At 43.6% G+C, this 17,004-nt stretch overlaps 1 long non-coding RNA gene across 1 annotated transcript; it reads left to right on the top strand.

Annotated features, from left to right (window-relative positions):
• The first annotated feature begins 17 nt into the window (after positions 1–17).
• Positions 18–8,767, top strand: LOC118238690. The gene is made up of 2 exons (XR_004769626.1): positions 18–283; positions 8,450–8,767. It is a non-coding gene; the product is annotated as an uncharacterized LOC118238690 (long non-coding RNA).
• The last annotated feature ends 8,237 nt before the right edge of the window (positions 8,768–17,004 follow it).

The raw sequence follows: 17,004 nt of genomic DNA, 5'->3' as shown, positions 1-17,004 counted from the left end.
GGGACCGGGGTCGCGATCCGCCCCAAGCCGCACCGCGGGCACCGCCCTGAGCGCCCGCGCAGGGATGACTCCCCGAGCTCCACAGGCCTGTCCCAGGGTAAATCCCAGACCGAGTCCCTCCCCGTCCCTGTCTGATGGCGCTTCAGCACCACAGCTCCCTCCTCCCTGCCTCCCTCACAGACACCACTCAGCTGGTTTCTGGCTTTGGGCTGGACTAGTGGAGACAGGCACAAGTCAACAGCTCCCAGGCTTGTCTGCTTGTCTCTCTGAGAGACCCGCCGAGGTGAGAGAAAACACTATCACTACCGTTAGTTTCTCTGGCATAGCCACCTTAATGCTAGGGTGTGTCCTAGGAGCTTGGCTCCTGTGTGTCCTGTCCCCTTAACAGCACCAGACACACCTGGCAGCTGATCTAACAGCAAATTCTCAGGCCCCAGAGCAAACAGCCTGAATCAGGGTCTGCGTTTTAAGGAGCCCTCAAAGATGCTAAAGCATCCTAAGTTTCAAATCCACTGTTGTGTTGAGATAGTGTTGAGACAGCACTCAGATACTTATTGGGTGAATAAAAGGACTATTTAAATGCTGGTGTGCTCTAAAGTCCCGCCACACTTTGTAACAGCCTTAAGGTGAGTCTGACACAGCAGCCTTAATGTCCAGAAACAAGGGACATGGTAAGATTTGAGTTTGTCTCCACGAAGCTCTCCGTCTAAGGCCTTTGACATAGTTGGTCACATTAGCCACATCAGGGCACCAAAGAACAGACCTGTTGTCTCACATGTTTGTTTGTTTTGCTGTAGGACCTCAAGGCAGGAGACACCCAGGAAGCTTGGTCTTTGGGAAGGTAGTGTCTGGGTAGAAGGACTCTAAGCATAGTGCCCTGGTTTCCTGGCTGAGGCCAGGAGACACCTTATGACCCTGAAAGGAAGTGGCTTCCCTCATCAAGGCTAGGAATGGAAAACAGAGTCTCCTGCACAATTGCTCTTTGAGCTAAACCCTCTCAATCTATGGCCTCTCTTTTGAGGTTTAACTAAATTTGAGTTTCATTGTCAGATCTATTTTGTTTTATCTTATCTTATTGAGAAGGGGCCTCACTGTGTAGGCCTGGTTGGCTTGGAACTTGCTAAGTAATCCAGGCTAGCCTCAGACTGAACTCAGAGATTTGCCTGCCCCTGACTCTCAAGAGCAGAGACTAAAGGCCTGTGCACATCCCCGCATGCCCTTGACACCATTACCCTTATGTTAGATCTTTTTTAATAGAAGCCCTGGAGTAAGGGAAGAGAACTCCCATCAGGCCTGGAGCTGGGAAACAGCTTTTTCATTAGCTCATGAGGATGACACAGAATAGGCAAGTGAGGCACCATGATAGATGGAGGTTAGGTTGAGCCAAAACTCAGCCCTGCAAAGACCTTCCAAGTCCATGGAAGTTCAGTCAGTTAGAAATATTTTCCTGGTGTCTGGCAGGAGAGTTGCAAACCAAGGACCAAGGAATAAGACATGAATGTCGCAAAACTGGGATGGCTAGGTGTTAAAGAGAACTCACTCAGAGGTCTGGGGGTGTTTTTATGGACTTGATTTATCATTTGTTTAGTCATGAGTCAGGTAACAGACCATGGACCACACTCTGTTTTGCAAAATGACTGAGGTATGACGAATGAATGCCAGGAGATGGAGACAGTCTGGAAAGGCAGACTGTAATAATAAGGATGCAGCAACTCCGGTTAGTACCATAACAGATGGCCAGAAAAGGCATTTTCAAGAATGCCTTGAAATGTGGTGTTGTTATCATTTGTGTGCATGTATGCATGCTCATAGGTACACGTGTGTGTAGGCACTCTAGGTCACCTTGGGTGTTGTTCCTCAGGAGCTGTCCATCTTGTTTAATATTTGTTTGTTGTTTGTTAGTTTGTTTTGAGGAAGGATCTCTTTTTGGCCTAGGGCTTGCCAATAGAACTAGGTTGGCTGGCTAGAAGCCCCAGGGATCCCATGTATCTCTCCCTCTACAATATTGGGATTACAAGCACAGGACTCTGAGGTTGGGCTTGCAGCATACTGGAGGACTGAATACAGGTCCTAATGCCTGTGCAACAAGCACTTTATCAACAGAGCCACCTGCTGGGCCCCTGAAGCTTGCTTTGAAAGCTCACTTATGAGCAGCAGTGTATTAAGGAAAAGCGTCCACTGGAGTATCACGCAGGTTTGGACTCAGACCCTAGCCATTGATTCTTAGCTCCTTCATCTCTTTGATAATTAGTTTTCTTGCCTGTAAAATGGCCTGAATGATCGCAGTTGGGCACACAGATTAAAGTTAGCCCATTTGTGGAAAATTTCTAGTTCATACCCCAGACCATGAAGACTCTGAGTATGTGGTAGTGGGTGTGGCTTTCTGGATATAGCTTTATCTGGAAAATCTTACCCCAAATGGGACAGACATTCTTACTGTTTCATCTGCATCTCCCTCCATAGTAAATTAAGAAGTTATGGTTCTGCTTTTGCTCTGTCTTTAGCTTAGACACCAAACTCTTATAGTTGAGGTAGCCTTTTGCAATGATATATTCGACTGGGCACCTGTAACAGTGGCCACGCTTTTTGAGTGTGGTTACAGGAGTGGACGTGACCGGTTAAAGGGAAAGGATTGGGGCTGGGTAGGCGGAGCCTGAAGTCGCAGAGAACATTGAGGAGGCAGGGATGTGTGCTAAGAGCAAGAATTCGGAACAGTAGCTGCCACCAATAAAACTCCACTAATCATTCATACTGTGTCTGGAGAATCCTTAATTTCCACAAGTTCATCCTTTCAGAGCCAACTTAACCCAAACTCCACTGGCAAAATGAAGAATTTCTGTGAGCTAATACTTACCACCTTCCTGTAGTTTATTCCCAACTTCAATAAGAACTAGGAAATTCAGATATGCTTTCCTAACCATTTCCATTGGCTAGAATTGGCTACAGCAGCCATGTCAGGCTCAGAGATGGAAACCTCTTGAGCTAAAAGGAAGTTCTGGACTTGTTTGTGTATCATAATTTGAACTACGATGTGGGAAAGAATAGATGAAATTCATGTCCTACTTAATCCACTGTATTTTGAGGTAATGTTCTTATATTAGATTGTATCTTTTTAAAAGAATTTTATTATTTATTATGTATACAGTCTTCTGCCTGCATGCCAGCAGAGGGCACAACAAGGTGGTTGTGAGCCACCACGTGGTTGCTGGGAATTGAACTCAGGACCTCTGGAAGAACAGTCAGTGCTCTTAACCACTGAGCCATCTCTCTAGCCCTAGCCTTGAATTTTTTTTTTTTTTTTTTTTTTTTTTTGTGAATACAGGTTCTGCCTGCATGTATCATTGCAGGCCAGAAGAGGGCATAGATCTCATTACAGATGGTTGTGAGCCATCATGTGGATGCTGGGAATTGAACTCAGGACCTCTGGAAGAGCAGACAGTGCTCTTAACCGCTGAGCCATCTCTCCAGCCCTATTAGATTATATCTTAATCATCATTTAGTATTAATTCTAATACTAAGACATAATATTAGCTCTAACTTTGAGTGATATAGCAGGGAAGTACCTGGTTTGGACCCCAAAATATAATAGTTGCTCAATAAATTGGATATCAGTCCTCCAATTTCTAGAATCTGAATTTAAGAAATTTAACAATCTAACTATTTATCACATGCCCAAAGTATGAAAATTATATGATAAGAATGATGCAGTATTACAAAAGGAATAATATGGTTCTCTTGCTAGGGCAGGCAGTTATGTTATGGTGGGGGAGCAGATTCTTTAATTCCCCATCTAACTCCTTCATAAGAAGTGCACTGTCAATGTAGTAAATAGGATCCCAGTCTCTGTTGCAAATGGCAGAGACGGCTGTGGCTTCTGGAAGGCCCTTGGTGACTGTCACCTACTCTCTTAAGTGCGTAGTATCCTTCAAAAAGAGTGACATTATCCCAAGTTTGGGTCCCACCGTTTAAAAAAATAGCACATTGGGGCCATTGAGATGGCTTGGTGGGTAAGGATGCTTGCTGCCAAGGCTGATGAGACCAGATTTGATCCCCAGAACCCACAAGGTGGAAAGGAGAGACTTGACCACTGACCTCCCCGTCACTATGTGTAACCTCCTCCATTAAATAAATGCGAGAACAAAAATACCACATTGCTACTAGAGCAGGAGTTTCCTTGGTGTATATATGTTCTGGTTTGCATATAGAATGTCCTCCACAGGATCAGGTGTTTGAACACTTTATACCCACATGGTGACACTGTTTAGGGAGGTTGAAGGATCTTTTAGAGGTGGATCCCAGCTGCAGGAAGTGAGTTTCTGGAGGTGAGGGGCATCAAGGGTCATACGAAGCCCCTATGGGTCTTTACCTCCTTGTTGATGGCTGTCCTGGCTTTGACCCATGCATGCCACCTTGCCTTGTCACCATGAAAGACTACATCCCTTCCAACCATGAGCCAAAATACGTTCCTTCCCATCAAGTCACGATGTTGGGTATTTTGTCCCAGCACGGAGAAAAGCAACTGGTACAGCACATAGCTATACTGTTTTAGCACATATGTCAGAGCAGGCATTCAAATTTTGCCTGAAGTTGTTGCCTTGCTAATGACTGGTTGACCAAGCCAGTGGAGGGTGTGATGTGTTAGAAGTAAATGAATACTACAGGGTGCAGGGTGAACAATTGCCCATTATGGTCAGAAAGGAGATTCCATCTCTGACCCTCCAACCCCCAGGAAAACACATAGCAGCCAATGTGCTGCCTTGAACAGGATGTGGACTCCGCTAGGTCAAGGATTTTTGGCTTTAACTGGACATTAGAATCACCAGGGAAGCTTAACAATGTTTTGCATACTCTGTTCAATTAAATTCCTTCAGGCATCTTGCCTGGCTATCAAAGTTCCCCAAGTGATTCTACATACAGACATGTTAAGAGCCTCCGTGCTAGACCTTTCTTGCCAAATTGTTCTACAGATCTGGGTTTGGCTATTGGCTCTCCAGACTTCAACATGCAAGTAACCTAATGAATTCAAGCCCAGGGTCTCTCTAGAGTTTATTGACACTGGGAAATTCAAGAATGGATTTCTCAGGTGTATTATGTCACCTTTGGAAATTACAAAAGCAAATAGAATCCTATCTCTGGGCTGGTGAGATGTCTCAGTAGATAAAGGGATTTGCCTCTAAGCCTGAAGACGTGAGCTAGATCCCTGGGACTTATACTGTAGACAGAAAGAACTGATTCCCATGATCCTTCAAACTTCTACACACCTGCTGTAGCATGTTTGTACACACACACACACACACACACACACACACACACACACACACACACCTTATTATGTAAATATAATTAAATTAAAAGAAGAATCCCATCCCCATCCCTTCTTTAAGTATTCTGGTGTGGAAGAAACAACCCAAAAATGAAAGTCCCAGGAGGAGTTCAAATTGTGGCCTCTGTAAGGTCTGCATGGATCTGGCACCTTCTGGAAACTGCTAAGCAGATTCTGAAGACACCACAGGAGACACTGAATACTCGTCCCAGGGCTGGGGCAGCCAGGCACCACAAGCCTGACTCACTAACAAAGTCTCCATTGTCAGAAAGGATGAATGATTTGGGGCTCAGATCAGTGTCTGACTCGTGCTTGAATGCCGGAGGGCCCAAACCTAGCCCTTGTTTACAACCAGTGGTTATAGTTCTGATTCCCATTAGAAATCAAGGAGACTACATCAAATTGGAAAGTGCTGTTCCTCTAAAACTCTTAAAATTTACTGAACAGAAAGAATACGACTTTGGAATTCTAGCAGTTGAGCTTACACATGTAGGAGCATTCTCAGCTAATACACAGACCATTGTCACACAGCTTTGGCACCTTCTGGGCTCCTTATTAGCTGTGGTGCCTGTGGACACAACTGTGCCCAACAAAGTGTCAGAGATGCTCAGTGAAGAGGCTGTTGTCCAGCATAGAGGGTGGGGCCAATAAAGGAAACCACCAAGTGATGATTAGTTAAACTTGAGCACTAGAAAAGGGAATGGCCACAGATCCTTGGGCAGTGCTTTGGAGCTTGGATGCTATTCTAGTTTCATTTCGGATACTGTAACAAACACCCTGACCAAAAGCAATTCAGTTCATTGAAGTTCATACTACCAGGTTACATTCCATCCAGGTTACATTGAGGCAAGGCAGAAACTCAAGGAAAGAAACTGAAGGCAGGCATGCTTGCTATTCCACACAGCATTGCCTCTAACCAAGAAACTAACTTCACAGCCAAAGAAGTACAGAAGGACTCATGGGAGATATTTCTTTCCCACTGACAGGCAGGCTTATGTTCAAATAACTTTCTTAAATAGTCCAGGACTAACTGCCTAAGGAATGGTGCCTCCCACTGTGGCCTGATTGTCCCACATATATTGATAATTGAGACACTCCCCCACAGACTTGTCCACTGGCCAATTTGCTCTAGGAAATTCCTCAACTGAAATTATTTCTAGGTTGTGTTAGGTTGATGGTTAAAGACTAGCAGAACAGATTATTTATGACATTACCAGGTGAGAAGAGTGGGTGGAAAGTCCTGAAAAACCCCGACAGACTCAAAAGAGTAAGTGCTTCCTCATTAGCCTCAGGCTCGTGGGATGATCGGTCTCTGAAAAGATGAGATGTTTAAGTTGAGAAGGGCACTGGAGTTGTTCTGAACTCCAGGTCAACTTAGTGTCAGATCCAACCTGAAGGAAACCTGGGCTGGGGATCTGGTGATAGGTTTAAGTAGTGGGTGCTTTGTTCTGAAGAAGTCTGCTGGTGACCGATCTAGGCAGGAACTTTGAAGGGCCAAGTGAAGTTTTTATTCCTTCTCAGAGTTTGCTCTCTACCTTCTTTCTCCTGCCTCCAGAGGAAGGTTTAGCTAGGATATGGACTGAGTCACACAGGCAAGACTTTGTGAAGGGAATCCGTTTTTCAGCTTTCCATTAGCAAGGCTGTGCGGAGTATGAGGTATCAAAGACAAGAACGTTTAGACTAGTGCTAAATTCCTCACTGTGGAGGAATTTCCCAAAGCATGATGGGATTTATTGGATCTTTCTGTGCCCCCTGACCCCCTCCCCACAATTAGGTAGGGGACTGAGATTCACTGCAGTACTGAAAGGAAGGAGACAGGAATGACATTAAATGTGGCCTCCTCTAGTCCCTGCAGCCATCCCAGTGAGATGTTAGGAAACTGACGCTCAACAAATCTGAGTGCCACGTAGTGTTAGTTTTTGTCTATGACAAAGCAGCTAAACAGCACAATATAAGAAAGGAAAGGTTAACTTGAGCTGTAGTTTTCAAGGCTCCAGTTCATCATGGCAGGAGGGTGAGGCAGAGATGAACTGCCAACCTCAGCAGCTAGGGATCTGAGTGAAAGTGAGCGCTCCGAGAGTGAGAGAATGAGAATGCACACACTAGTGGGTCTCCTCCCTCTCCTCCTCCCACTCCTCTTTCTGTCACTCTTTCTACCCCCTCTCCTCCATTCTCTTTGGGACTCTAGACTACTGGATGGTGCCACCCTCATTCAGGACACATTTTCCCTTGTTTAATTCTTTCTGGAAATGTCCTCACAGATACACTCTGATGTCTACTTTATTAATCTAGGCCAGTGGTTCTCAACTTTCCTAATGCTGTGTCCCTTTAATACAGTTCCTCATGTTGTGGTAGCCCTCCCAACCATAACATTATTTTCATCACTATTTCATAACTGGAATTTTGCTACCATTACAAATCCTAATGTAAAATATCTGATATTCCCCTGTGAATAGGTTATTAGACCAACAAAGAGGTCGAGACCCATAGGTTGAGAACCACTATCTAGGCACTTCTCAGTCCATTCAGATGACCCCACTCCGCTTGCTAACGATTGTGTGGTTGGAATTGGCACAGCATAGATTTACAGTCATGTTAGCCAACATCCAATTATCACCTTTCCAATGGCACCATTGAGCAGTCCTCTGAAGAAGCCATGAGACAAAGGTGTGGAAGATCTCAGAAGTGGGGCATCATTAAATTGAGATGAAGGATGTCCCGCGCGCTCTGTATTTTCTCGGCCGCCAAGAAATACACGCAGGACACTCGGATCCTTCTGCAGACAAGCTTTTAATGCATCTTGTGAGGGGAGAGCATAAGCTTTTCCAGAGCGGAGACACTGAACCAAGAAAACCATCCCTTATAAAGGCTGACCAGCCGCCTGGGACGTGTTACCCTATGAATGGCTTCAGCCCCTCAGGCCAAATGAGCCACGGGATAGGCAGAGATCAAAGGAATGGAGATTACCCAGCGCCTGTGAAGTAATTTACATCTTGGTGTCTTCAGGCACCATTATAATGCAGGAAACGGCCCCTTACAGAAGGAGACGATCATGTCTGATGTGCTCTTTGAAAAGAACTGGAAATAATTTTCTCCCTTTTTTCCTCTCTAATTTCTCTACTGCAGCTACCATCTGCATTATTTTGAGACGCGCGCTGGGGTCATGCCTCCTGGAGCCATTCTGAATGAAACAGTCTGAAGTAGAAGTGGCAGCATGTGCTCTCATATTCTACAATGTCATCTCTGTTTTATACACCCCAGATGTTGCAGCCCTGGGCTTGAGAGCATTGTGTTCTTCGTTCTCTTTGGCTTGATTGTCCTTTGCCCTGGGGAGAAGGGAGGGGTGATAACTGCCTGAAGGGTGGTCAGACTACCCCATTTTGTAAGCTCTAGCCACAGTGCTAAAGAAAACTTACAGCGTGTTTTTATCCACCGAGGAAAACATGTTATGTTCTGCATTCTTGCATAACCATGAACCATCTGGTGTAACTTAGCTTAAAATTTCCTTCCAGTGTCACATCTGGGCTAAATGATAGAGAGACATTTCCCCCCTGACCATAAGAGACCACAGCCTTGGAGTCATTATCACATGTGTTTGGTCACACCCACTAGGGAATCTCCCAGGACAGCAATGTGGTACTTCTCAATGACAACTCATGTCACATCATACCACCTCTTATAAATGGACAGGGCCCAGAAAATGGAATTTAGGTATTTAAAGGCAAGTGGCAAACACTTCTGAGGGCTTGGCAAGGACTCTTCAGTGCTTTCAACCTGTTCTTCTTGAACTTGAAAGTGATCTAGAAGGCTTCTTAAAACTCAGATCCTGTGCCTGGAAAAATGGCTCAGTTAGCAAAGAATAAGGACCTGAGCTTCATCCCCAGCACCGCAATGACATCTGAGTTTGGTGACAAGTGCTAGTAATAGCAGAATTGGGAAGGCCGAGTCAAGCAAGATTCTGGCTAAGTCATCCTAACTGAATCAGCACCCCCACACACACATGCATGCATCTACCCACACAAGCACATACACACATAAACACAAACACTCAGATCCTGGCTCTCATTCTGAGTTTCAGATTCAGTAAGTCTAAGAAAAACTTGATGAATCTGTTCTAAGAAGATCCCAGGTGATTTTGATGTTACTGGTCTGGGGACCATGTGTTCAGAATCACTTTAAATTCTGGACAACAAAATCAGTGAATCAGACTGGCAAAACTTCCTCTCTGTCATAACATGTTATCCTGTGCTTTGCTTTTACAAACGTAGAAGAGTTGGAACTACAGTGACCCCTCTTAATCATTGCAGATGGGAGTAGACTTTGGTATAAACTTGGTAGTAAAAAAAAAAAGTCAGTAAGTATCAACTCCATTTAATAAATCTCAAGTGCAGATATCTCTAAGGAAATAATCAGAAATGAAAGATACAGAAATATAAAATAATAATAATAATAATAATAATAATAATATTGTAATGTCATTATATGTCAATTTGCAAAACTAGGCTTATGACTCAGAACTTCTAATGGAAAGCCCATTGACTTTATATTGTAGCACACCACTCCTTAAAGCACAAAGGTGGCTTTGTATAAAATGCTAGAATATGGAAATTGCATGCAACAGTTAGTAAATTACAGTAATCCCCCATAGTGGGATATTATGCTACCATCAAAGTACTTGAGGAAAGATTTTAATGACAAGATAAAAAGCTGGTGGTATTTTACTCAGTGGAGCCCAGGAAAGGCTGGGGTGATAGCCTAGCCAATAAAGCACTTGCCTTTCAAACAGGAGGATTTGAGGTCAATCCCCAGAACCTATAAGAAAAAGCCAGGTGTGGGGCTGGAGAGATGGGTCTGTGGTTAAAGGCTCCTATTGCTCTCCCAGGGCACTGAGTTTGTTTTCCAGTACAGACACAGACATGCAGTGGCTCACACTGACCTGTAACCTCAACTCTCAGGGATCTGACCTCTTGTGGTCTCCTTGGGCACTTCAGGCATGTGGACAATTCACCCCTACCATACATAGACAGAATTAAAAATTCAAATAAGTCTTAAAAGCAAAGGACAGGTGTGGTGATGTGTGATTGTAACCCCAGTGTTGTGGAGTCAGGAACTGGTGGACTCACAGGGCTCATCACCTGCCTATCTGGTTTGCTTGGCAAGTTCCAGGCCATTGAGAGACCTCAGAGAAAGCTGGATGGCAATTGAGAAACAACATGGGAAAGTTGTTTCCTAGCCTTCATGGGTATGTGCACACATGTGCAACTGTGCACACACACACATAACATATGCACACACATAAAAGAAAAGCCTAAGATACAGAGTTACTTGTAAGATAGATGAATATGCTTTGTATACCTCCTTCTGTCCTTACTTTGCAACATATTAGCTAAAGAACACACAGAAATGTTAGCACGATGGTTTTGGATGGGAGTATATTTGTACTTTAAGTGCTAACCATTTCTTTCATACCTAATCTCCTGAAATACTGTTCTCCACCCATAATACCTTTCCCAAAGAGACTGCATGCCAAGAGAGCTCATCCCTCCAGTTGGTATGTGATTGGATACTGTACAGACACCTAACCAAGGTGAATACATTGATGGCTCTTGTAAATTTGGAGTGGAAATTACCCAAACTGTGGTTAGATAGCTATTGTGGCCTGTATTCCTGTATTCATGTGGATGTAGGGTGTGTGAGCATCTTAGGCCAGCACCAGTAGAGGAGGCTACTGTGGACCACAGCTTCATCAGCTACAATGGTCAGTACTATACAGGCTCACTAAGCAGCAAACACAGACCACACCCATGAAAGCGCTAACAAATCTTCCATACAAACGAGGATGGGGAAGGACTGCATGTATGAAACCGCTGCAGCTCTGATCTTTTATGCTTCCAGTGAGTTCTCTTCTGGCCCTGAGCTAATTAGAGTGGGTTCCTTTTCCTTGCAGTAATTACATCCCAAATTAGCAGGTGACTGCTCATTTACATAACTTTGTTTGTTCTTATTCTCCTGAGTGTTTTTAATTCTTTGTTAACAAGAAAGTGTGACTAAAACTACAGTAATGAGTTGTGGCAACAAAACAAAACAAATGAAAAAATACCCATCAAAACAAGCCGATTTACTGGAGACTCTCCCCATCTGGGTCCCCTGCCCTCCCCGCCCCCAAACCCCTTGGACACTCCTATTTCTCACACCCAGCTTCAGAACTGGGAGTTTCTGTTTGGTAACTTCAGTTTGGTACAAAATCCAGGAGACACTTTGTTTGAAATTTGGAAAATGTCGAAGCAAAATTCTTTTCCTGTCCTGGGCTAAGATGATTCCAACAGCAGAGACCAATGCAGAATGAAAGATGCAGAGCATGGCTCTCCCTGTTGATTTATAGACCTGAAGACTGGAATGGATGAGTCATGGGCAAATGGGATTAGGAGGGGCTGCTGCAGAGCAACCCACAGTTTGTCATCAAAGTCTACTGTGACACCACACCAGCTCAGCTGTGGTTTATCATTTGTAGAAATCTACAGGAATACCGTTCAGTGGCTTATCACTGTTTTGTGACTGTCCAGATTCCTGTGGAGTTGTGTGGCTCAAGCTGCAATGTAATCATGATAGGACCATTAGGAACAGGCCTGGTAGGTTCTTCTTATCTCCTTCAGGGTCATTATACCACTCCAAGCAACCCATTTTTTTTCGACCAGTGATCAAATATTAACTAGAAAATGGCAGAAATTCATTTTTATACTTTTTCAATATGCTGGATGATCTTTGAGGCAAACACTGATTTTTGCCAGGTTTCTGTTTTATCCTCAGTTTATTGAAGGAATGAAAAATGTTCATAATGGGTATGAAGACATGTGCATAAGGAATGAGTATTTGGAAGTAACTTCCCAAGACAGCCAGTTTGAGGAATCTGAAATCATGATCTGGAAGCCTGGAATGGCGTTGGAGATAAAATAGTGATGTAATTCTAGGCTTTCCAAAAGTTTACATGTCCTAAAAGGAAATTTGTCAAGAAGGAGAAAATTACTGCCATTTTTTAATAAAAGAGGAAATTTAAACCAGCGAGACTCATTAAGCAGATCTAAGACAGCTGCTGTGTCCACTGGGGAAGCCATTTGGAGCTAAAATTGTAGAACACGGAGAGAATTGGGAACATTTTTTCTTCCAGAGATTCCAAAGCCCATGAGAGAACATGCAGGCTTAAAATGTCTTATCAAGTTGGATTTAAGTTTACATCTGCAATGGACCCAATTGTTTTATTTTGCTTTGTTTTGTTTTTTTGTTTTTCAAGACAGGGTTTCTCTGTGGCTTTGGAGGCTGTCCTGGAACCAGCTCTTGTAGACCAGGCTGGTCTGGAACTCACAGAGATCCACCTGCCTCTGCCTCCCGAGTGCTGGGCTTAAAGGCATGCGCCACCAATGCCTGGCAATTGACCCAATTTTTAAAATAAATTTATTTACTTATTTTTATTTGGGTATATGTATGTGTGCCTGTTTGTTGGTATATGTTCAGATGCTGGTGGGGACCAGGCATTTGTGAACTGCTGGATATGGGTCCAGGAAGCCCAACCTGGGGCCTCTGCAAAGAGCAGCAAGTGCTTTTATCTTCTGAGTCATCTCTCCAGGCCCCGGAACGATCTGATTTTATTTAACAATTATAGCTTACTGTTGCATCATTGAAGTAAAACACCACATACACTCAAAGTACTAACCAAATGCTAAAGGGCTGAAGAATAGGAATATGGGGGCTATAATGAGGGGAGAAGAAAATAGTAATTGATTTTTTCTTTTTCTTTTTTCTTTTATTTTTTTTGTTTTTTGAGACAGGGCTTCTCTGTGGCTTTGGAGGCTGTCCTGGAACTAGCTCTTGTAGACCAAGCTGGTCTCGAACTCACAGAGATCCACCTGCCTCTGCCTCCCGAATGCCGGGATTAAAGGCGTGCGCCACCACCGCCCGGCTGATTTTTTCTTTTTTAAAGGAAGTCTGATAAACTACTGGTATTATCAGGTAGTGTTTGCTGCACAACAGATGATACAGCTTTATGGCTTAAAGCACGCTGCTGACTATCTCATAGTTTCCTGGGTTGACTGGGAAGGTCTATATTGGCAGGCTCAGTGGTCTACAGGCCTTACTTGTGTCTGTTCAGTCACCCTGTATGTAAGAAGAGGCTCAGTGACCTACAGTGTCCTTATTCATAGAGCAACAGTAGAATTACACTTTGAAGAGGCCGGCTGCTTCTCTACATGGCTTTGTTATTCTCAGTATGATGTAGTTTTCCTAGTAACCCTGAGGTCAGTAACACATCAAGGGGCAACCCCATTGCTCAGGTACTTTTCAAATTTCAGTTTGAGTTACCTTTGCTGATTGGTCAGAGTAAGTTACATGGCCAACTACAGTCAAAAAAATGGAGAAACAGATTTTGTGTCTTGACAAGAATGCCATAATTTTTGGCCTTTTATGCAACCTACTGAACTAGGTAGTACAACACGTCCATGGAGCAGTAAAGACAGAAATCCCAAAGACACTGTCAGGACCCATGAAACCTGGTCTCAGATCAACATATGATTACCTGTCCAACGGGTTTCTCTGGGGCAAGGCACCAGTAGAAACAGATTCTCACTTGGCAAGGACCAGTAGACTGTGGGATAGCATAGTAATTTCCAAAATTCATCAGCTTGCAGACTCTTTTCTCTCTCGTTATATTGTTGATTCTTTGTGTGGTTTTTAGTTTTATTTTGTCAGTCACACATGCCACTGCTGTAATTTTCCCTGGAAATTCTGTTCTTTCTCAAATATTTTCCCCTAAGATTCAGCAGGGGGCTAATGCTTCTCAAAACTCTTATCTGGAATTCCTAATCCTGGGAACTTTTCTGACTCAATAGAATAATATGTACCTCATAGTTAGGTACATATGAGGAAACAACACTTGGAACATTACCCATGTCTCACAGTTCTGGAAAGGAGAGTAGGGCAGGCATACACAGAATAGAGGGAAAACCTCAGGAGCACACATAGTGCCAACTGTTGAGAGTAAGTTACCTGGACACCAAGCATAGGATCATTGGCGGGATCTGTTATGGTCCATTGGGGAAAAATGCAATGTAAATTATAGGATGGATAGATCCATCCTTACCATACACAGGATCTTATATTGGTGGAAGAAGTATGGAATACTGAGATGGGAAAAGAGTGCTTTGTCAAAGTCTGCCTCTTGCAGAGATTGAGACATGGGACCCTCTTGTGGAAAAGGACACTGTATAAAAGCATATCTTGTAGACATGAAAGAATTGTCTAGGTTGGAATATTGTTGTCCTTAAAGCATTGTACCCATGTCTATCACTTTTTAACTTTGCAACTACAAGTAGTTGCCAGCTGACATAAGTGCTGTGAGAGCAAGATGTGTCTGTTTTGATATTTAGTTAAGCCTGAAAAAATGCTGAACTCTATGTCTAGAATAAGGTTATGTAGGGGGTGGGAAAATGTATTAGGAAAAGTATAAAGGGGAACAATGGGGGCTCTTTTATAATGATTATTTTGTATTTCTTAAAAGTAAAAAATAGGAGCTAATAATAAAGCTGTTCGTGTAAGCCTGGTAGAAAAAAAAAACTGTTAAAGTGTAAATAAAAATGGCTGAAGGTATTTGGAGCCACTTGAGTGCAATCCACCTGGTGGGTCAGATTTCTTCATTGGGCCAACAACCCTTCCCTGTCTTAGGATCTGAACCTACAGTCCCAATAGGGCACTTAAGGCCAGGAGTATTCCTGGAGAGCTGCCGGTTGGAAACCCAAAGAAGCTTGCTCTAGTATTAGAGGAGAAATGCAGCAACAAGACAGATGAACTTGCCAGGAGAAAAGGCAGGCAGGCAGGAAGCAAAGTTCTCATCTTCCATTTCTTTTCACCTGGGCTGCCATCATAAGGTGCCACTCACATGGAGGGTAGGCTCTTACTCCTTCAAACTATCTGATCAAGGAAATTTCTCAGTGGCATGCCTACTGGCTTCCATTTTAGTTGATTACAGATCTAGTCAGACTGACAACCAAGATTGACCATCACAGTTGAATTGCTTAGAGCATTGCAGTCAGAGATTACATCAGATAATTTCCCAAGTTTCAGCTGCAACAAGTATGGGCTAACTCCCATAGTTTTATGCAGCTCCATACTGCTGACTTGGCTACCCAGGCCTTCCTTCGTGCTTCATCTCAGCACCACATCTAGTGTCTTCACGAACTTTGGGGTATTTAGCACTCAAAACATTGCCTGAAAATGAGTCAACAAAGCGAGGACAGGCTGAAAATGGGCTTCAGAAGCAGGACACACAGGCAAAGGGTTGACTGTGATCACCGCCAATGCTTAATACAATGAGTATTGCACATCAGACTATTAATACTCTATAGCTCTTGAAAGACTATGACAGAAGAAGTGATAACACCCTTACATTACCGATGGGGAAATCTGGGCACAGGAAGGTAAGGGAGCATGCTTAGTAATCTCAGAGCTAGAACTGAAGCCCAGGCCTTGACCACCAAGTCCATTCTTGTAACCACCATGCAGGACTTTATTGATGATGCCAGAAAATGGGAGAGGAATAACTCTGGTTACTTTACAGATGAGCAAAGTCTCAACTTGGTAGAAAGGAATACAGAGGAACCAAAATCTAAGGTCAATATTACATGTATGAATGGTTAAGGACAGGAGTCTTAAACTGAGGTGTAGTAGGGCAAAGTAAAAAAGCATGCAACGATGTGAAAGTTGTGTTCATAATTTTGCTCCAAAAATTATATGTTTGCATTCCAAACAATGACAGAATATTACTAAAGAAAGGGTCTTAGGCATCCACCCAGATGTGGGAAGCAGGTTGGTATTGAAGAAAGACTATTGGTTTGGTAATTGGAACTACAATAAGAATTCCAGGCTCTTGAGGAGGACCTTAACTCTTCTGGATGAGTCTCCTCATGTAAAAATGATGTCTCACATATTCAAAGCCAAAATGTCAGTTACAGACCACTTGAGTTCTTGGCAAACTTTTTTTAGATTTACAACTAAATATTTCTTCTGCACAATTATGGAGCCATTGTTTAACCCACGTAATGGTATTAGGGAGAAAGCTTGATTGTCCCAAAGAGGACTTGGAAGTCTTAAAGAGAGCAAGGCAGTGGTATTCAGATGCAAAATAAGTGATCCCTGTCTAAGGGAGTAGAAAATTAAGCAGCGAGGACAAATGCGAAGTTCAGCTCACCAGGTACGCGAACTTGAAGGCAGCTAGTATCCGCCAATAAAAGCTTAAGTACAGGAAGGGGTTATTATCAAATTTCATCTTCAGTTAGTACCTTCACAGCTTCCTTCCTTAGTTATTTTTTTGACAGACCAACAGTCTTGGAGCTAAGGGAAAGGGGCTCCCAGATCCAGCGCACTCAGTCTCTCTGCCTGCAGTAGCCTCGGGGAACCCGGCTTCTCCTTCACTGTCTCCGGCTGTATCTTTCCTGGCCTCGGCTCAGCAGAAGTGCCGAACTGGGGTTCTAAATGGGAAGGTTCTTGGGTATCTTCATCCAGCTCTTTTCAGCGACTCTACCAGAAACAAGAGGAGATGCAGGCTATGGGAATCAAACTTCCCGCGGGAAGAGTTGGGGCGGGTCATAAAGAGGAAAGGACCGGAAGTCGCGGTTGCCATAGCCACCGATGTGTCC

The sequence above is a fragment of the Cricetulus griseus genome, chromosome 4 (assembly GCF_003668045.3).
Source record: "Cricetulus griseus strain 17A/GY chromosome 4, alternate assembly CriGri-PICRH-1.0, whole genome shotgun sequence".
NCBI classification, from domain to species: domain Eukaryota; kingdom Metazoa; phylum Chordata; class Mammalia; order Rodentia; family Cricetidae; genus Cricetulus; species Cricetulus griseus.
Note: the sequence above shows the minus strand (reverse complement) of the source record. Positions and strands in the feature narration are given on the sequence as shown.